Source organism: Syngnathus floridae, chromosome 9 (assembly GCF_059516105.1).
Source record: "Syngnathus floridae isolate MCC-2025c chromosome 9, RoL_Sflo_1.0, whole genome shotgun sequence".
Taxonomy (NCBI): domain Eukaryota; kingdom Metazoa; phylum Chordata; class Actinopteri; order Syngnathiformes; family Syngnathidae; genus Syngnathus; species Syngnathus floridae.
The window spans coordinates 5,075,160-5,096,849 of record NC_142421.1 but is presented as its reverse complement, the minus strand read 5'-3'; the positions used below and the strand labels follow the sequence as shown (position 1 = coordinate 5,096,849).

The 21,690-nt window shown below is 43.6% G+C and overlaps 1 protein-coding gene and 1 long non-coding RNA gene across 3 annotated transcripts in view; one reads left to right on the top strand and one right to left on the bottom strand.

The window, feature by feature from the left end:
* ccser2a (coiled-coil serine-rich protein 2a) overlaps nt 1-7,490 on the top strand; it is a 30,669-nt gene extending 23,179 nt beyond the window's left edge. Inside the window, exons 11-12 of one of the 2 annotated variants that reach the window (XR_015860269.1) lie at nt 6,394-6,447; nt 6,518-7,490. The gene's annotated coding sequence lies outside the window, so the exon portion shown is untranslated. Of the gene's footprint in view, nt 1-635; nt 2,456-6,393; nt 6,448-6,517 lie in introns of those variants that run through there. The other variant, XR_015860268.1, reaches the window with a different exon arrangement.
* Nucleotides 5,757-12,484, bottom strand: LOC148393062 (uncharacterized). Its single transcript, XR_015860270.1, has 3 exons — nt 12,010-12,484; nt 11,061-11,134; nt 5,757-6,694 (listed from the first exon to the last, which is right to left on the bottom strand). It is a non-coding gene; the product is annotated as an uncharacterized LOC148393062 (long non-coding RNA).
* Between the last annotated feature and the right edge of the window lie 9,206 nt (nt 12,485-21,690).

Genomic DNA, 21,690 nt, shown 5'->3' with positions numbered 1-21,690 from the left:
AATTCAGAGGCTTATTATACTGACATTTAGTTGAATTTATTTTTAAAATATATGGCTCTCACTGAAACAAATTTCCAAATATTTAGCTTTTATGGCTCTCTTAGTCAAAAAGGTTCCCGCCCCCTGTTCTAAATGATAAAATCTAATGATGAATGAGGCTTGTGTGAATGCCTTATCATCAGATGTGCTACGGGAAATTATCCAGTTCCATTTAATTGCTCTGAGAATGATTTATTTACCAAAAATAATGTGTCTTTGTTCATCTATCGATGCTGGTGACATAATGACCAGCAGAATATCACGATTAAAAACATGAATCATTTGCCTAACCCATTAGAATGAATCGAAATGGTCAAAATCTGGATGAGATCTAATCTCTTAAACAAAAATGAACTTGAAATTTTCTTTTTTCTTTCAAATTTAAAAACAGTGTAGTATGTAGCCATCTATTGGCCACATGCGGAATTACACCCAAAAAGAAAACAGACAAAAAAAATCGGATAATGAGTGTGACTGTAATGATGGAACCTGCAATGCAGGCGGGTTTACCATAGTGTTGTTTTGGATTTTATTTTTTTTGGGCCAGTTTCCATCATTTTTAGCCTCTCAACCCCAAAAAAATGTTTTTTTTTCAGGTGCGAAACATGGCCTCTACAGTATGAAGTTGCACTTTGATATCCACTCTGGATTCTGTTTTTGTGTGGGCTCCAGCCGCGACTGAGATTCATGTCCTCAGGAGAGGGAGTGTATTAGTAAGAGAGCTGCCGCTGGTGAGGCCCTGGCAGGTACCTCCATCACCTCGGACTTGCCTCGCCTCCCACGCATTGATCAAATCCCCGCGTGTGGTTAAGTGCACTGCAGAAACCGATCTGCTGCCAGACAAAGAGGCTCTCCAACAACTGGACCTGTCGTGCCCCTCCTGCTTTTTCTCCATTTGGAAGCCAACCAGCACTTCACAATCTGGAGACCTTCCCGTTTAGTGTGCCGTCCACGGAATTTACGCTTGCCGGATGACAACATGCAATCTCGAGCGCTCTGACATCCAAAGACACAGCTGTGTGGCGTGCTAACACAGGGCGAACGTGACTCCGGCTGACACTCTCCCTGTTGTCAACGTGTTTGAAGGACAGATTCATTCACGGAGTGTTTTGTAGCCATTTCCCACCAGCGACGCGGTTCTCGCTTGTTTGCACCGCTTGCAACAGCTTGGGGATTTGTGCATTTAGATAAGGTGTGATTAATTACTTCACATACGTTTTTCATTCAAGGTATTAAAAAAAAAAAAAATAAAGAAGGCACAGCTTTCCTGTCAGGGTTGTAATAAGTAACGAACGGAATGCGGCTGACTGAACCTCGTTTAACATTTTCCTTAATTGGCTTTTACAATAATGTGACAGGAGTAGCAGATGGGGGGCCTAAGGAATGACGTTACCTAAAAAAAGAAAATGAAAGCCCCGTATTGTGGCTCCACATATATATTTCATGTTTAATATATTTCAAGCAAACTGTATCGTCAACTGCGAAACTATTTAAAATGATTTTTAAAAATAATGAAATATTTGTGATTATTTTTCCACTTGAAAGTCCAAATTGTCTATTTTTACTGACTCCAGGCTGGTGGCTTTTGTGTTTACAATTACGCCACTTTTGATATTTACGTAGTGCACATCAAAATCAAATTAGCATTAATCAATTGTAATGAGTTGGAGATGAGGCAGGAAGGGAGGAGGGGACACTAATGACGTGCGCGGCAAAAACAACCCGGACGACTCCTCCAGATCCAAAAGTGAGACGCGCTTTGCTGCTTGGACACAAGCCTCCATTGTGAGGGATCCAACTCGGACGTGTCGGGGCCGAGCAGATCGATGAGAGCCTCTTCCCAACATGCTAAACGAGGCTTTTGGCTTTAATGAAATCCTACCTCCCTGAAAGCCAACAGAGACAAATGGAGTGGCAGCAAATGACTCCCGGCAGCGAGCAACGGCTCTTGCTTCAATAGCCCCCCCCATTGCAGAAAAGTAGAACACATAACATCATCACATTTTATCCACCCTCCAAAAGAACACATAACATCGTCACATTTTATCCACCCTCCAAAAGAATTTGGCGGGGAAAGGAAGACGGAGGCCTCGCTTGCCTTTCCCTTATTGAATGCCGCACCCGAGACCTTAACAAGATAAAAAATGATCGTTGAGTAGCCCAACTGGAATGCACATGACTAGTACAAAAGAGTGCAGACGGCCACTGGCTTTCGAGCCGAAATAGCCGACTGGTTAGTGACACGGGCTTTCGGCCGGTAGGACCTTGGTTCGATCCTACGTGCAACCATGTACTTTAAGGTGCTTTTGGAGTTGGAACCTCACCTTGTAAAAATAGACACATAAAACAATCAAACCAGTTTTCATTCGTTAATTCCTTTTGTGAAAGTGAAAAGTGCCACGCCCGCCCTCACCCCCACCTCCTGATTGGCTGGTTGATCAGTGACGTCTCTTGGACACTCCATTAGGTACACCGCCATTTTCAAGTGTACCTGATAACAGGCCACTTTATTAGGGAAATATCATGGCCAAAGGTCAGAGGTGTCAAGCTCTCGTCCTCGGGGGCCGCGTTCCAATATGTTTTCCAAGTCACCTCGTTAAACACACCTGCGTGAAAAGATTTTGGTCATTTTCATGTAGCGCAGGAGCTAAAACTTTTCACGCAGGTGCACTTAACGAGGGGATCACGCGGACACTCTATTAGGTACACCGCCATTTCCAAGTGTACCTAATAGGCCACTTTATTAGGGCAATATCATGGTCAAATGTCACAGGTGTCAAGCTCTAGTCCTCGGGCCGCGTTCAAATATGTTTTCCAAGTGACCCTCGTTAAGCGCAGGTGCGTGAAAACTTTTAGCCACTTTCACGTTCAAAAAGAGCTAAAAGTTTTCACGCACCTGCACTTAACGAGGGAATCACACGGACACTCCATTAGGTACACCACCATTTTCAAGTGTTATTAGGTACACTTAACAAGGGGATCACACGGACACTCTATTAGGTACACCGCCATTTTCAAGTGTTATTAGGTACACTTGAAAATGGCAGTGTACCTAATGGAATGTCCGTGTGATTCCCTCGTTAAGCGCACCTGCGTGAAAAGTTTTAGCTCCTGCGCTACATGAAAATGACCAAAATCTTTTCACGCAGGTGCGCTTAACGAGGGACTCACATGGACACTCCATTAGGTACACCACCATTTTCAAGTGTACCTAATAACCGGCCACTTTATTATGTTGGAAACATGTTGGAACGTGGCCACAAGGACTAGAGCTTGACACCTGTGACCTTTGACCATGAAATTTAACTAATACAGTGGCCTGTTTTTAGGTACACTTGAAAATGGCAGTGTACCTAATGGAGTGTCCGTGTGATTCCCTCGTTAAGCGCACCTGCGTGAAAAGTTTTAGCTCTTCCGGTACGTGAAAGTGACCAAAAACTTTTCACGCAGGTGCGCTTAACGAGGGACTCACATGGACACTCCATTAGGTACACCACCATTTTCAAGTGTTATTAGGTACACTTAACAAGGGGATCACACGGACGCTCTATTAGGTACACCGCCATTTTCAAGTGTTATTAGGTACACTTGAAAATGGCAGTGTACCTAATGGAGTGTCCGTGTGATTCCCTCGTTAAGCGCACCTGCGTGAAAAGTTTTAGCTCCTGCGCTACATGAAAATGACCAAAATCTTTTCACGCAGGTGCGCTTAACGAGGGACTCACATGGACACTCCATTAGGTACACCACCATTTTCAAGTGTACCTAATAACCGGCCACTTTATTATGTTGGAAACATGTTGGAACGCGGCCACAAGGACTAGAGCTTGACACCTGTGACCTTTGACCATGAAATTTAACTAATACAGTGGCCTGTTTTTAGGTACACTTGAAAATGGCAGTGTACCTAATGGAATGTCCGTGTGATTCCCTCGTTAAGCGCACCTGCGTGAAAAGTTTTAGCTCCTGCGGTACGTGAAAGTGACCAAAAACTTTTCACGCAGGTGCGCTTAACGAGGGACTCACATGGACACTCCATTAGGTACACCACCATTTTCAAGTGTACCTAATAACCGGCCACTTTATTATCTTGGAAACATGTTGGAACGCGGCCACAAGGACTAGAGCTTGACACCTGTGACCTTGACCATGAAATGTAACTAATACAGTGGCCTGTTATTAGGTACACTTGAAAATGGCAGTGTACCTAATGGAGTGTCCGTGTGATAACCTCGTTAAGCGCACCTGCGTGAAAAGTTTTAGCTCCTGCGGTACGTGAAAGTGACCAAAAACTTTTCACGCAGGTGCGCTTAACGAGGGAATCACATGGACACTCCATTAGGTACACCACCATTTTCAAGTGCACCTAATAACAGGCCACTTTATTATCTTGGAAAACATGTTGGAACGCGGCCCCAAGAACTAGAGCTTGACACCTGTGACCTTTGACCATGATATTTCCCTAATAAAGTGGCCTGTTATTAGGTACACTTGAAAATGGCGGTGTACCTAATGGAGTGTCCGTGTGATTCCCTCGTTAAGCGCACCTGCGTGAAAAGTTTTAGCTCTTGCGGTACGTGAAAGTGACCCAAAACTTTTCACGCAGGTGCGCTTAACGAGGGAATCACACGGACACTCCATTAGGTACACCGCCATTTTCAAGTGTACCTAATAACAGGCCACTTTATTATCTTGGAAAACATGTTGGAATGCGACCCCAAGGACTAGAGCTTGACACCTGTGACCTTTGACCATGATATTTCCCTAATAAAGTGGCCTGTCATTAGGTACACTTGAAAATTCCGGTGTACCTAATGGAGTGTCCGTGTGATTCCCTCGTTAAGCGCACCTGCGTGAAAAGTTTTAGCTCCTGCGGTACGTGAAAGTGACCAAAAACTTTTCACGCAGGTGCGCTTAACGAGGGAATCACATGGACACTCCATTAGGTACACCGCCATTTTCAAGTGCACCTAATAACATATTTCCCTCATAAAGTGACCTGTTATTAGGTACGAGGTAAAAAAAAAAAAAAAAGAATGAATAAATAAGTGTAGCGAACGATTCGGTGAACGAATCTTTTGAACAAATCTTTTGAGTGAACCGATTCTAAAGATGCAGTTCACTTGAGAACTGGAATGCGCATGACAAGTACAAAACAGTGCAGACGGCCGAGGTCGAGGGAGTTGAAATAGTCAACTGGTTAGTGACATGGGCTCTCCCCCGGTAAGAGGTTGGTTCGATCCCAGGTGCAAGCACATAACTCAGTGTGCTTTTAGAATTGGAACCTCGCTTTGTATAAGTAGACACATATGCAAACAATTTCTCATTTATTTCTTTTTACCTCGTGTAGTGTACCTATTGAAGTGTCCATCCTAATCCTAATCACAGGCCACTTCATTAGGGAAAAAGCTAAAGTGAAAGTGCCACACCCCCCCTCACCCCCAACTCCTGATTGGCTGGTTGATCTGTGACGTCATTCGGACATGCATTTTTAGTACGTGTCAAGAATGTGTATTTGACTACTTGCTCTTTATTTTGGGGGACACCAACACATATTACACAACGTAAAACACATATACATATTGTCATATAAAGCAGTTAACCAAATGTCAAATTTTTGTTTTCATGCACAAAAAAATAAAAACAAGGAATAAAACACCAGACAAGTTTTAACAGGTTTTTAATGTTTATTACAATAATAATAAAAGTACATTTCAAACCAGCAATCTAATGTGAAATTGCAGTATATACATACACATTGTCATATAAAGCAGTTAACCAAATGTCTGATATTTATGTTTTAATTAGCGAATATAAAAACAAGGAATAAAACACCAGACAAGTTTTAACATAAATGTTTGTTAAAAACAATAATAAAAGTACATTTCAAACTAGCAATTCAATGTAAAATTGCAGCTCTGTGGCCTTGAGTTAGAGTGTCAGTGCTTACCAGCTCAGTGGCCTTGTGTTAGAGTGCCCGCCCTGAGATTGGGAGGTCGTGGGTTCAACCCCCGGTTCAACCCCGACCGGGTCATACCGGTGACTAAAACAACGGTACTCATTTCTTCCCTGCTTGGCACTCAGTGTAAGGGGTCGAATGGGGCTCCCCTGCCGCTTCATGATCTTTTAATTTATAAAATCAAGATTAGCCAAAGAGAAGCATAATCTCCCCGTTTTGGCATGACGGCGCATCCCTTCATGCAATCAAGTTAGCCGTTAGCTTGGAGAAAACGTGCATCAAAGAAGTGCTGTTTCACTGAGTGCTTCTTTCTTTCCTTGGCAAATCGTAAATCGCTGTACATCAGCAAACATGGGTTCAAATATGAGTTCACCTGTTGTCTTTTGTCTTAACAGAAGTGAGGTCTGGTGATGGCAAGACCCTGCAGAAGATCCTGAGAAAGAGAGATGGTAGGTGAGACAACAGCATGACTAGCAAAAACAAAATGTAGTTGTAATTTCTTGTCGTGTGCCAATCCAGTAGCAAGAGTCGCCGGTCCCGCCGCCTCGTCCAAGGCCTCCGTGGCTGTGTCTCCCTCCAAAGCTCAAGAGTTTCTGGCGAAACTGAGCCGAACCAAGAGGAGCATTTGGGACCGCAGAAGGCCGGATGTGCAGCAATGGATTACGCAGTTTATGTCCATGGGCTATGATGAGCAACCTGCAAAAAAGAACGAATCACCACTCTTGTACACTGGAAAAAAAACGTTCATTTGAACGAACCGTTCACTCACGAGCCAACACTAGAGGCGATCCCAGCTGAGTTAGGACGAGAGGCAGGGCTAACATTCGTCGCCGCTCAATGGCGAGGCGGGGTATTAATTCTGAAACGTGAGATTGCTTATCCCGGCGTTGAGACTACAGCTATTCAGGAAAAGCGAAATCAACATGGCCGATTTCATCAATTTTGCCTTCCACCAGGGAAACGATTTATACTTCGGATAGGCGCGCTAGCATTTCTAATATTCCAGTTCATCTGCACGCCAGATAGCCTATTTGGGCACCGGAGCAGATTTCCCGCGTCGGCCTCCCGCGGTTTCCGTCAATTACCCGGTGACGCGTCGGCTGAGGTGAGGCCTCCTCCTGCGACATCTCGCTGCGCTGATGCATAGTGACGCTTGGCGTAAAAAGCGCCCTCGCAGAAATGGCACGGAGGTGGAAAAGTGTCAAGTTCATCAGGAGACTTGCCATCAAGTGCGTTTAGGAGATCCGGTCGAGAGGACTCGCTCGCATGTGACATTGGCCGTCCCGGGTCGCGATGAGTCGGCACCTTTGTCGTTAACTCCACTCAGTTCTTCCAGTCAGGCAACCATTTTTAATATCAACATTTTCCAAGCAATCAAAGCATGTATTTATTATAGGGTGAAAAAAATAAAACCGTCTTTTGGAATGTGCTCAGCTCTTGTCAAACATTCACCTCACGCGCTCTTCGAATTACACACTCAATGACTTCATAGCTTGTCCGCTTTGCTTTCGTCGTCGTTGCCATCTACTCCCCCCGAGGCGGCGGCCGCGACACGGACCCGTGCCAAGCGGCCGCCGCGTCAGGCAGCGTGGGGCGAAAAAAAAAAAAAAGGTTACCTGTCGACCGCAGCCCTTTAATACATTTTGTCCTCACGAGTGCTGCCTTTTTTGCACGTGCGAGCCGGCGAGGGGGAAGAGGGATGGCGTGAAGTGATGCGGAGAGACGAGGCAAAGTCCTCCGCTTAAAATATTTATCGTCGCACGCCCGTCGACCACATTTGGCCAACTTTCACACTCCCGCGCAGGGCAAAGGGGGGCGATATAGCAGCTGCGAGCGTGTTAAATGATGTCTTCCGATCCAGCTGCTCCTTGCTGCCTTGTCTTCACGTTTGCCTTCCGATATTTGTGCTGACAGCGAGTGCGGGGACGGAGCCGAGCGCTCCGATCGGCCCGACTCGGCTGCCCGGACTAATGCGAGCGACTAATGTGGCTTGCGAAGAGCAGGAATAGGATTCGTCAGAACCGTATTGCTGTCACGCCAACAACGGCGCAGGCACAGAATGGAAACTTGAATTTTCATTGTTTACAAATATAAACAAAGCTTAACCTCCAATACTAGCAGAACCGTAAAATTAACCTTAACTCTAAATTAACTAAACAGTAAATTCAAACAATCAGGTACATTTTTTGTATGGATTTTTGCACCAGCTGCCTAACATAAGAGTAAATAGTTTGTTAAATTCCTCAAGGGGGTCGAAGCCATCTAACAGGCGCTTACATTCAAGTTAGCTAATTTCCTGCATTTTTACGGCCCTCGTCAAAATTGTAACGCCGCGCCAGTTAGCTTGGCCGGCCTCCTCGTTAAAACCGCCATATTCCGGGCCACCAAAGTGACCTCAGAATCGACCTATCTCTGCAGAGACTTGCAACCCTGACTCAAACGGAGAGACAGTCGCGACGATAACTCCGACATAATGATCTTGAAAAGTGGCGATCTGCCGCCGAGAGGCAACACATTAAAAGGCCGAGCACCGTCGGGGACCAAACGCCCGGCCTCACTTGAAGATTATCAAATATTTTCCACGGAACGATATGAACACAACCCAGCTCGCTCTAGAATTTTTTATTTTTTGCAGCAGAGCTTCTAAAAGTTATGCGCTAGCGAGAGAGCGAGATGTCCACTCTCCACCTGATGTGCCTTGGAGCAGCATAATTATAATCCAACTATTGCTTTTAAATTATAGCCGGCTAATGAGCCGCTTGCTTGGGCCAAGTAAGTAACGACGGTTGCACTTTTCTCGCAACATCAGCAGATGGAACACGCAAAGGCATTCATCTCATCGGCGGAGTTTAAAGACAAAAGTAGCGGAAGATTTTACTTTTGGTTTCTAGTCAAAGCACTTGTTTGATTGCACGTGCATAAATTCTTAATAGCTGCTGAATTGGATGTTTAGGCATTTTTATGAATTCTCCTTCAAACAACAGCAGCAGATGTTACAAGCCTCATGTAAACATCTCCTTAAATTGAACGAAGACCGAAAACCATCACCAAATGCTTCAAGTCCAGGAATGACACAATTCCGGGCTTAGAACTGTGCCATCTAGGGGCGTGAGACGAAAACCAATTTGGAATCGGAAAATCGGTTTTGATCCTGGAATCGTATCACGACCCCTGTATTGAGAAAGCGTGTAAATCCAACTCAAATGGGATTATTCCAAAAAACAAATCCCAGTCTTGTACTCGAGTCACACGAGCCAAAAGAGAAGCGGTGGCTTGTTTATTGAAAATATTTGGACGTTCGGTGTAAAAATTGGGTTGATTGTCAGCATGTTTGGCTGCCAAAATGATCACATCCATCTGCTCCTCACAGCTGTTCGCAAGTTCAGGTTGTTGCCATCAAAAAATAAACGCGAGCCGAATCCCGTTTAGCGCAGGGCTCCGCCGACGATCGACGATCGTGAGGAATTTTGCGGTGGAGACAAAAGAGAACTTTTGTGCGAAACTTTTGCTTTTTTGCACACACATGCAGATGAACTTTCTATGCGCTTGGTGAAAAAAAGTACTTTCCATATATTTTCTATTGTAAATGAATAAATCATCACTAAGAGGAGCAGCCCGCCGTCCAGTAGCAGCATGGCTGTTAATTAAATACAGACAGAACAGCAGAACGCTCTGCGTGGAGAATGACAGAAAAAAAGTGCAAGAGTAAAAAAACAAAGTGCAACTGTTGCCATAAATAGTTACTGTGCTAACATGATATCTCTTATAATATATATTGTAATTGTATATATTATAATAATAAATATTAATAATTATATATATATATATTATTATTATATATATAGTATTATATTATTGTATAACTGAATTTTGCCAACTTGATTCACCGTTGCACAAAAAATTATCTAATATGAAGTGTTGAAGATGTTCAAGAAGATGAGTTGTGTGTGTGTGTGTGTTGTGTTCTGTGCAGTGTCACTAATTGGCTATTTTTTTAAGCAATTCCGACCAACATCAGACAGATGGTGTTTTGGGGGGCTGTGTGACATACTCGTCTGCATATGGGCTGAAAACTGATGAAAAATTAAACAGATGAGCCGAGCTTGTAAATTGGTTGGAGACGTTCCGGTTGTTGACACTTCACATAAGATAGAGCAGATAAGAATACCTCGATTGTTGTTGCAATTCACTCAACTGCGCCATTGTGGGTGTGCTCATAGCTGACTTTAGAAAATTCAAACCAGTCACTGTAAAGTTGATAATTCTGATCTCGTGTCTCGTTAGGTGGCGGATGATAGTCTGACTCAGCTCGTCATTGTTAGAGAACACAGACTTGCTGTGTTTAGAGAAGCCACACGCCAAAATTGAGGCAAGATGGCATAGGTGTCGCATATAAAAACATCGCTTCTAACAATGCCGCCGCTGCCTCTATTTTCAGCAGCTAGCGGTGCATCTGCATTGTAAGCTGTCAAGCCTGTCACACTCACTCGTCTGTGTGTGTCACCCGTTTGGTTCCTCATGTTTGCCAAGAGAAATGATTTGTGCAACGTGGTTCCGTGGCGAGCCGCCGGAGGCCATTAACGCTGGCCGACGGGCAATTTTGAAACAAGTCAGAGTGCGTCACTCGTTTGGGATTATTGCTAAGCAACCAAAGCCCATCAGGCCTTGAATTATTTTATATTAGCTACTTCATTGTTTTTTTTCCATGTCTGCTTCATATTTTAGAAATCCTGACCTCACTCTACGGTCATTTCCATTCATTTCCATCTAATTGGCTGTATTAGCCCTTCCATCCATCCATTTTCTCTACCACTTATCCTCATTAGGGTAATAGGTGAGCCGGAGCCTATCCCAGCTGACTTTGGGTAAAAGGCAGGGTACACATTAAAACCACAAAGGTTGTGTCAATAATAATTTAAACAAAAATCAATATGTTCATTTTAGATTAAATAGCAAGTGGTGCAAGAAGTACTGAACGACTCAACCGTTAGACATAAAAAGTTTAGAAAAGTTGAAATGAAGTTCAAATTTCAAATAAAAATCGAGTTTTGTGTTATCATACCTAATCGCCACTGGTGTTCCCCAAGGCTCTGTTGTCAGCACCCTTTTGCTGTCATTGGACACCTTTTCAGCCCCCTGAAAAGAGATGTGGAAGAAGCAACAAAGTTTTCTTCAGCATTTTCCCCCAAATTATTTGATTACTTTGTACAATTGTTCATAGAAACATTTGATTTAAAATAAAGTGTAAAATTACTTGTTTATTTTCAGGAGCGCCTGCCTGCTTTTATGGGTAGTGCTGATTGAAAACAAATGTGGCTAGTTTGTATAAAGATGGAATCATTTTTTATACGTGCTGTATTTTCCTAAAAGGATGTCACAGATATCTTAAAACATTTGGAAATCTTTTCAAAATAGCAAAGGGGAAAAAGGCCAACATTTCTAGTTCAAGGGCTTCCGCCTTCCATCAAAATGGCTGAATGTTGCCATTTTTGTCCTTGGCAGCTGAAGAACACATTAAAAAAGAAAAGAAAAAGATGAAGCACTCGCCTTAGCAAGTTTTGTGCTTAATCAATTGAATATACTGTCTGCCTGACTGCCCTGAACACATCCTGCATGGCCACAGCGCCGATGAAGTGGGGAGGACAAAGCAGAAGAACAGACAAGGACATGGCCCAGGATCTTCTCTTTTCATTTTGTTGCTCTCTTTCTGTCCCTGGATTCTTTTCAGCGCTTTTGAATGCTTTTAATTGTCTGCATACGGCTTTGTACGCCAGTGACGTGCGGTGAAGTTCATGACTGGGGAGGCACTGACGTCCCCCCGTCCCCCTCCCGGTAAAATTTGACCGGCACCTAACCGTGTCACAAAAAAGGTTGCGAAACGCTGCTCTAGTGTGGCTTATTCATGATTTAATTTGAACTATTTCAATTAAAATCTCATATCAGCAGTCTTCACACATAAAAACACTCAATAAAGCACATGGAATCAAAAACTTGTTTTCGATCGTGCTTACCACTCCGTTTGCTCCGAAGTCCCGTTGTCCGAATCAAACTTTTTAACTCCGGAGTGGCTCTTCCTTTACTGATGACCTCCTGTAATCCTCCATTGTAAAACGAAATGTAAACACGGGAAAAACAAAACAAAAACGAATGTAAAACGAAATAAATGGACGACTGCGCCTCAGTTGCTCACTGTAAATTTGAACTGGAAATCTCTTATTCTACAGGTAGACATGAAGCATCCCGGGATCACTAGCACCCTCTGCTGGAGAACCTTTTCTCGTAGCTTCCGTAAGGTCTATTTTCAAAGCCGTTTTGTTCATCTAAAGAAACACGACGTTACAGACAGATGACAAAAAACACTAGATATTATATACATCAGCTTAACTACGGAAATGAGTTAATATAGCCACAGTGTTTGAACACTTAAACAGCAACATAAAGACAGAGCGCATTTCTGTCAACATAGGCAGCCGTGTGATTACGCAATCCTCAGAGGAGGCTAGGCAGGAAGTTGGCTCCTCCGAGCGAATGGTATTTTCGTCTTCATTTTGAACAAAAATTCTGCGATTTTTGTTCATAATGATACAAAACATATTGAAATTAAAAGCTAAATGACTTTATAATAAAACAATTGAATTTGTTTTTCCCCTTTGACCGCACGCTATTCTTCACTTCACAACAGTCTTATTTTTTTCTTCTTTAATACGACATAAAATGACCCCAAGCTTGCATGTTCTTTTATTGTTTATTTTTATTTTTATATATTCTTAAGATGGAGCGTAAAGCGTCTCTGATCTTCCTGGCATTTTCTGACATTTCGGTTCCGTTTCATTAAAACATCCGCCTGCGTTGCATCGCCATAAAGACGTTTCGCAAGAGCGCAACCATTTAAACATGCTTTGAAACTGTACTTATGTTGAAGGATAGGGCTTATTGTCATACAGCTAATGGGTTGAAGAGATCGATATAAAGAACATGAATCGTTTTTGCACTGTGTCTCGTACAACCAAAAATAAGAACCTAGCGTTACGGCATCAATCCCACTGCCCTTTTAAACAAAAGAAAAAATCGTCCAAGAGTGACGTTTAACTCCAGCTGTGCTTCCGAGTTGCAAATATTCCGCATCAGAAATTGGAATTGGCCCAAAAATTAGGTAAAGAGAATTTGCTTTAATGCAATTTAACACTGACATGCAACAAGCTGGGCGCCAAAGCACTACTTTTTTATCTAACCGGATTAGGGCGTACAGTTCAAAAGACTGCAGTGGGAATACAAAAAAAAAAAACTTTTAATGAAATAAAAGTAAAACACGGTGGCTGGTTTCCATGGTGACACTTGGCGCTCACTGAAGAGCCGCTTTGTGTTTCTCCTGCCTCTTTTTTTGGAGGCTGGTAGTGCGGAGCGCTGGGTAGCTGAGCTCCAGACAGTCAATCCATTCTCCTGATTAGCCCTCCTCGTTAGTCCTCCCCGCTCTTTTCCACTTTTCATTCGTTGGAATCTCTTAAGCGCGCCGGGCAGCGCCGCACTTCTCTCAACAGCTTTCTTGCATCAAATAATATTACGCACTTCCACGCCCACCTAAATTGCATTTTTCGTATGGTAGCATTAAGACGTTGGTAATTATGAGAATGTGACTGCGGCTAATAAATGAACAGGAAGGAAGATTTTTTTTTTTTCTTTCTGGGTAGCGGCAAGAGAAAAACAAATAGGGAAAACAAGCACAATTGTTTTCTCTTATTTTTGGACACTTTTCAGCCTGACTTAAAAAAATAAAAATAAAAAATGAACCGCGATTTTGTTGTGAGGCTGACAAGTTGAAAATTTAATTAGGATACGATGAAACATCAAGGTGGAGGATGCGACGCCATTAAACAAGGATGCTGGCACCATATTGTACATTAGCTTATTAACATCCGACACGGTTCGCGGCGGAAGCTAATCCAAAGTTAAGTTATTACCTAAAGTCATGGCAGCCCGTGTAAATGGAAGCCTAATATTATGCCACGCTGTATTTAATGGCGTTTCAAATGCAAAATGTAATTCCATCTGGTGCACATAATGGCTTTGAGTTTTATGTGCTTCGGACGGCGGGAAAACGCCTCGCGGCCAACTTCCAGATGTCTTCCGAAGCACCAATGTGATAATAAGACACCAGAGTTAGTTTTAAAACAGATGATTAGTTATTATTTATAACCGATTATTTGTCGGATAATCAATTAATCGTTGCACCTCCACTGTAACCTCTGAAACAGGGGTGTCAAACTCATTTTTTTCGTGGGCCGCATTGTAGTCATAGCTTCTTTCGGAAGGCCATTATGACTGTCAACCCAAATAAATGTACGAGCACCTCATATTATATACAGTAAAAGCTCCAAAACAAACTGACAAATAACTCGTTTTCAAATCAGACGAGTAAAAACTGGTCAAATATTAAAAGATATTAAAAGTGAAGACAATCTGCAATTCTAGTAATGACACAAGAATTTGATGCACAATTTGTCTTTGCAGGCCACATAAAATGATGTGGCAGGCTGTATCTGGCCCCCAGGCCTTAAGTTTGACACCTGTGCTCTAAAAGGAAAGATTCAAGCCCAAACGTCCGAATTGTGAGGCAGACAAGCAAACCACGAATCCGCCGTGGCACTATACGTCTGACAAGACACTAGCAAATAAATCCCCGCCTCGACCATTAAACTTTGAAAGTGGCAATTTGCCAGGACGGTGCCTCGTGATTTGCCCCAGTTGACTGTTACTTCAAGTGATTTTTTAATGGTTTCCTTTGCCTTCTTTAAATGTTTATAGAGACCTGAAACTGAAAGGCCCAAAATGAAAACAACTCCCAGTTAATCCCTGCGCAGTCATTTATTGATGATTGTGACATACCCACGTTTACCCGGCAAAAGCACCACGTAATTGTCACAATAATGAGGCCATAACTCAAACGTGCGAGAGGACGCGTCTCTAAATCCAAGAAACAGAATGATCCGATGCGTGCCAGTCGCCCCTCGAGGCATCCATCTGGACAACAAGCCATGGAAATCTGGATTTTAGAATGTATACAAGAGCACGAGCACAAGGTGCCCGGAGAGCTACGAGGACCAAGTGGCTCGGTACCGAGAGCCAAAGACTTCCGGCTGGGGACACGATGGACTCATCTGCCTGAGTGTGTTCATCAGGTTCCTAATGACCGCAACAAAGACAACACGAGAATGCAAGAGTGGAAGTCACTGATGTGCAGCCACATTTCTACAAAAATGACAATTTTGACCATTCTCAAGTCTTAAAATCAAAATCCAGTGCTGGCTCCCAAACCCAATGCTGGCTTATTTATTGGGTTGAGCATTTGGGAAACATTGAGCTAAGCAGCCTCTATTTGGCAATAACACGATTGTTTTAAGCGTTACCCTTTGAACACATGCAATCAAAGGCAAATGTCATTTCTTTTTTCTCCATGATCTGTGTCCCTTTGATCGTCCGCTAATTGCATTTGCACCGACTGATTCAGACAGGTCAAAATCGGGCAGCTAAATTCTCCATTAAACTATGAATTATGTCATGGTGTAAAATAGCAATCCAAAGAGCATCATTTTACCTCGTTACAAGCTGAGAGGAGCATAAACAACTCATCCATTAGTATCCATTGTCGTACAATCAGGTCAACATTTACAAACCTTGAGTTTAAAGCAGCGTGACTTCTTGACTAGAAAGTTGTCTGCATCGGCTGAGCCAATGCCACCGGGAGACGTAGCATATAACCTCTTTCTACGGCTTGCGTCATCTTCTCATTCTCTTTTAAAAGTCTTAAATCAACAATGTACTCGACATGTGTAAACCCACTAACTGTGCAAGTGATACATGTGGTTTTGGCTCACCAGATTCTATCCGCAATGTCTGGCTACTGTATAATGAAAAAATGCTGAGCACAAAATTCATCAATATAGCAAAAAATCTATCGTCGATATATACGATTTGAAGATCTGCGCCAAACAGCTAAACCCCCCCCGCTCCAAATAATTTCATTTGTCCAAACGACACAGCCACCGTTTGGAAAGCAACGCTTGATATCACAATCGAAGTCACTTTGTTTACTCTCCCTGGAAAAAGTGGCTGACCGCGCAAATGCGAAAGCAATTATAACACTCAAACCGTGTTCTCCAGCCTCTGCTGTTTAATTCTGTTTCTTTTGGCTAATTGAAGAATTAATCACAGCGACCGGAAACCTTACATTAACAATCGTCGCAAACGTAATTACCAAAGTGTTTCTCGCTGGATGTATTAACAACTTAATTATACTTAAATCATATTTTCTGCAACGAGGAAACGCTAGCTTTGCCATCGCTGACAATTCAATTATGGATTTGTCGCAACTTTTCCAATAAGTGAGAATGATTTGAATGTGATTAGATTCCATCAAACCATTGGCAGCATTCGAGTGGAGTCTTTACCCAGTGAGAACAATCGTGCGGCATCACAACACTCATTACGCAATAAACCGGAACATGCGTTCTTAGAAGGATGAAGTGGCAGAAGGCCGTAAAAGATTTATAAAAAAGGAAATGACCTAAGTCTCACTTCTGTCAACACGCTATTAGCTTACAATGGCAACACAAAATGCCACACAAGCAACAAGATAAATAAATCCCGCTACACTGATCCCCACCGCTTTTTTAACCTATTCATTGAGGTTGCTCTTTGAATAACAAACGACATATTCACACAAATGTCATGTCGGTAAAAATAGGAAAACTTGGAAAACAACTTGAATGACGATTTTAGCAATCTCCTTTACCGCCGTAGTAGTACGTGAGGCAAATTGCTTTTGAGGGAGCCGGCTGTGATTTACATTTCAACAGGTCTTTGGATTTAAAAACTAGATATGGTGGAAAGTCAGCCATAATTTGACTTGATAGCTGAGCTGTTATCTGTCTGGCTTGTTGATTGTTTTTTTCAGTGTGACTGGGCAGATCCTCCTGCACAGACCTGACATCAATGACAGCCAGCCAGGCAGGAAAAACAGTAGACAGATGTCAGATCATTGCCGACATGCCGTCATTGATTAGCGTATGGTAGCCTTTTTCGTCCCGTGTTGCTATCTTAAGTAGCTTTCCATTCATCTTGTTCCTTCGAAACGTGTGTAGTTTACTTGTTTTGTTCTACTTGTAGTTTGCTTGTGTCTTAGTTCTTGCTCTGTCCGTTTGTTGCCACGGATTCTTCATCCTAGCCAATGTAGAGTTGACGTTAACTAGCAAGGTAGTCTTGCTAAATTCCTCCAAGACAATCTAAATACTTTATAGTTTACTTTCCTGCCACCTGGAAGCATCCTGGCTCTTGTTATTTACAAATATTCTGAGGTGGCCTATTTGCAGCTATCAGTGTTTGAAAACAAGAAAAAAAAAACCTTCCCTCTTGCCGATGCAACGTTAAAATCTTAAAAGAGAGAATCCCATCTTCCATCTTCAGTGAGACCCGTTTCTTCACGAGAGACGAGAAGTGACAAGTTAGATTTTTTTGGGGGGGGCAGGTGGCAGAGATTGGAGCTGCCACGGCGATATTGACAGGCGGAGGCGGAAGCCATGTTGGCCGTTGATTGGATGCTGAGGATAAACATCTCCAAGCCGGGCAGCTCAGGAGATGACCGTGTTGCTCTTTAAGTCTCACGCCGACGTTTGGAATCCGCTTTTGATTCTCCGCATGTTTTGCCGAAGTGTTGCCCAAATACTGACTTTAATTTAAATGCGTTTATTGGCAAGTGGCTGAGTAACTTCTCCGAAGCGTTTAACAGCAGCTTTAATGAGGAGTCTGTCCAGATGTTGCACAATTACGCAAAGTGACAAGCACTGAAAATGCACTCAAAACAATGCAGTCACTATTTGGTGCTCCTCGTGATTTCATCCACATGCATGTTGACGATGTTTAGCACACAAACCTGTCTGATGTTGTCCCGCTTTTTTTTTCCAAGAGCTGAGATGATGGCTGTTGACGGCGAGTGGGAGGAGGCCGCCGAGCATGTTGAAGTGGCCGAGTAATCAGCAAATGAGAATGCTGGGGGGGCGAGGGTGGGTGCCATGGGTGACAAGGACCCTCCTTGCTCTCACCCGACGTCTCTCGCTGTGAAAATAAGGGAGGAAGTAGTAATTTAAAATCAATTTAAATAAAATAGCATTTGTTGCCTGTCGCGCTTCTCTAAAATCGGAGTTCGCCATGAAATATAATCATTAGAAATGGTCATTTCCTCCTCATCCAAAAGACATTCATTCATTCATTCTAGTTATTTGTGTATTTATTCATTTATTTATTTGTTTTTAACGGCAAAAGATAGTAGTAGTATCAAGGCCTTTTGACTATTTAGGGACAATGAGTAAACGCGCCCTTCGAAATCCTCGAATGCTGTTTAAATTAAAGCAGCAAAGCAGACTTGATGTAATTTTCTATGCGTCAAATGATTAATGAATTGCGTCACCAGCGAAAGGTTGCATCGCCAATCATTAATTAACATTGCGGTCAAATGTTGCTGTGATCTTCCATGGAAATGAAAAAGAAATATGTTGAAAAGGTGCTTTTGCCACCACAAGGATGAACAACGTCCAGCTGGGACTGTTTGTTTCCATGAGAAGCTTTTTATAAATCCAATCTCGTTTGCCCAGGCGAGACACCTGAATCCGAAGCGTGCCGATTTTTTTGATCACGTGAAGGTTTTCGCAGACGACCTTGAATTAAACTGCCCTTTCTGCCGCTTCCCTGTCAATCTTTTACCTGCCACAAGTCTGTCAGATTGGCTTCTGGAAAGTAACAAAAGACAATTACACAACCATTATAGCCAACTACTGCTATCTTTGGCCAATTAAAATTGCCACTGCGTGTGGTTGCAAGTCATTTTTCATGGCAAATCATTGAAACGCTCATTCAACTCAGACACCGTGGTGGTGAATTCCCAATTAGGAGCCCTCAAAATGGCTTCTTCAAAGCAACATGGTTGACTTCCTGTTCAATATTGGCATTGGTGAATCTGGTGTTGGGGGATATTTCATTTCCCGTAGTTTGGGACCCCTGAAATTCAAAATATTCACCAGGTTACACTTTTACTTTTTAGGGGAGGCATTTAAAGATGTGACCCCAGCTCGACCTCTTGCGTGTGACTCATCGCATCGCTCACAGAGTCAAGACTGTCCGAATGAAGGACATCAACGCGTGTGTGCATTTGTTTGTGCGTGTCAACCCCATTGCCACGTTGATGCGTTCGCGCTTCGTCCTTTCCGACGGAGTTAAAGAAAGATGAATATTCGAGCGGCGTCCGCCACGCCGCCATTACTCATCGGACACGTGCGAACGGCGCTTTGCAGCTACAAGGCCCAACGGCGCGACGCAGAGTGGGACCAATTATTTCCTATCCAACGTCTGCCTCTTCAACACGATTCATCATATGCCGCAAGACAAATATTGTGTCTGGGAAATTGCTCGTATGTGAAATAAGAGAAAGGCTGATTCGCGAACAGCGCAACGGCGGCTCTCGATAATAACGAATGGCAAGTTGTTTAGCTCGCCCCCCCCCCCCCCCGCCTGAAGCCTCTGTGAAGCAAAGGCGCTGCGTTTTCTCCAGTTGTATAAGATACTTACTACTTTTTTTCGGCTGCATCAACCCCAACACCGACTGCCAGCATGGATTTGACGAGGCGCACTTGCAAGACCGACGCTCCTCCGAAGCAAAGTGTTTCGGACGCTGCGGAGAAAGAAGCGTGTTGTGTTTACAACGCAGGTCGATTAGCACAAGTCGAGCTTTCGAGCACTTGCAAAAATGCTTGATGGATTTTTTACATCTAAGCCTTTCTGTGAGGCGTTTGCATGTTGTGGATCAGTTTGACAGAAAAAATGGGGAAGACGATTGCACGATACTTGCAGGCGAAAACGAAACACCTCAACGTCTTTCTGCATTATGAAAAATCCCCGAATCGGTTTGTTTGCAACACCTCGACATCTCGCTGCATTATGAAAGCTCCCCGAATCAATTTGCTTGCATTCTTATTAGGCGGATAGAACGTTTCCGGAGTATTGAGTTCATTTTTCTTTTAACACGTCGAGTGCACCTTAGCAACTGGCCGGCTCGCCGATACAGCGAGTGTCAAAGGTCGCACCCCGCTGCTGTGTTTGCATCTCGGTCAAGCAATTTGCAAGCAGAGCACAAACACAAGAGGCCAGAGACAGAAGCTTCTCTTTGTATATTGAGGATATAGAGAGAGAGAGAGCGAAAAAAAGAGAGCCGGCCAACGGATAAGAAGTGGAGCCGTATTAGAATTCTCGCCGACTGCCCGCCTCATGTCTGGCGCTCGCCGCAGCAGAGGCCATAAAACTTTCATAGCTCTGTCAGGATGCTGTGTTTCTCTTGGATTATTTATCAAGTAGCGTGAAGTTGTTTATCACACGCACGCGCAAACACACACACCCGCACGGCGGTCAGGTGTGTTGCCACTACCCTGAGGGTAAGAAGCATACGAGGAAGAGAAGCGACCAAAATGTTATCGCCGCCGAGAGTTTGCTTTCAAACGGTTTCAACGAGGGTATGGATCCACGTCGGTGTTGAGATTCCCTAAAACATCATAACGTCGGAAGCGGGGGAACTGCTTTGGACGGCAAACAAGCAAGAGAGCTCGTGTTATCAAAAGTTCGCAAAAGGTTAACGTGCGGTTCTGAGCAGTCTTATTGGCGCTGGCGATCTTTGACTTTTGTCGCACGGTTCTAGCCACTGTAATTGGCAACCGTGATCTTCGGCAAACACCACCCAGGCCGACCGTAGTCTATGTGGGAAAATATCGTGCGCACAAGCTAAGTCAACATATTGATTTTAAGAATGGCTGAAAAGCCGCAAGGCCTTCGACTCCAGAGTCATGGAGGAATCATGAAATTAGAAGCTTACTGAGGGATTTTTGAGTGAACATCTGCCACTTCATCGAAAATCAGGGTCTTCTCACAACAATAAAGATGCCACACTAAAAAAGTTTTTAACTTCAACTTGTGGCTCAAATAGTGAGTAGCGGGTTGCCGCTGCCTGTGAGGTGCTGGTTGAGAAGCTTTCGAAACTGATTTCAGCCCTGGAGGGCCAAAATATTTTCCGACTGAAGCACATCACTCATGTTTTTTTTTTTTATATATATGAAGACCACTGGAAACTTCCACAAATGACTCAAGGGTGCCATTAATGGCGGCCGTTAGAACTGTAGGTCAGTGTCAAGCGAGGACACTGTTGGCAAGTCACAACAAAGTCATTAACTCATCCTAATGAATCCCTTTATGAGCCAAGATGAGGTTAGCGATGGCAGGGGAGGGGGCAAGCGCTCCAAGCACCCTCCAGTGCAGGGCAACCTGCGGGCATTTGCTACCGGAATCCTAATGAGGCGATTGCTTCGTCCGTCCGTCCGGCCGACCATTTTCTATTGCGGCTGCAGACGAGCTGGAGGCCATCCCTGTTGACTTTGAAAAGAAAAAAAAAAAATTAGTAGAGCTTTGAAAGGCGATTTCCTGTCAGTTCCAGGAATCATTTGCTCACCTGACGGATTAGACTTGGGGTCGAAGGTCGAGGTTGCAACAGCCTTCCCTCACTGATCCATAATTAATATCAAAGTTAATTTCAGCTGCATGATTTCGCTGACGATCAAGTCGGTCTGTGGGAAGCGGACCAGAGCGTGTTAGGAGGGAATCGC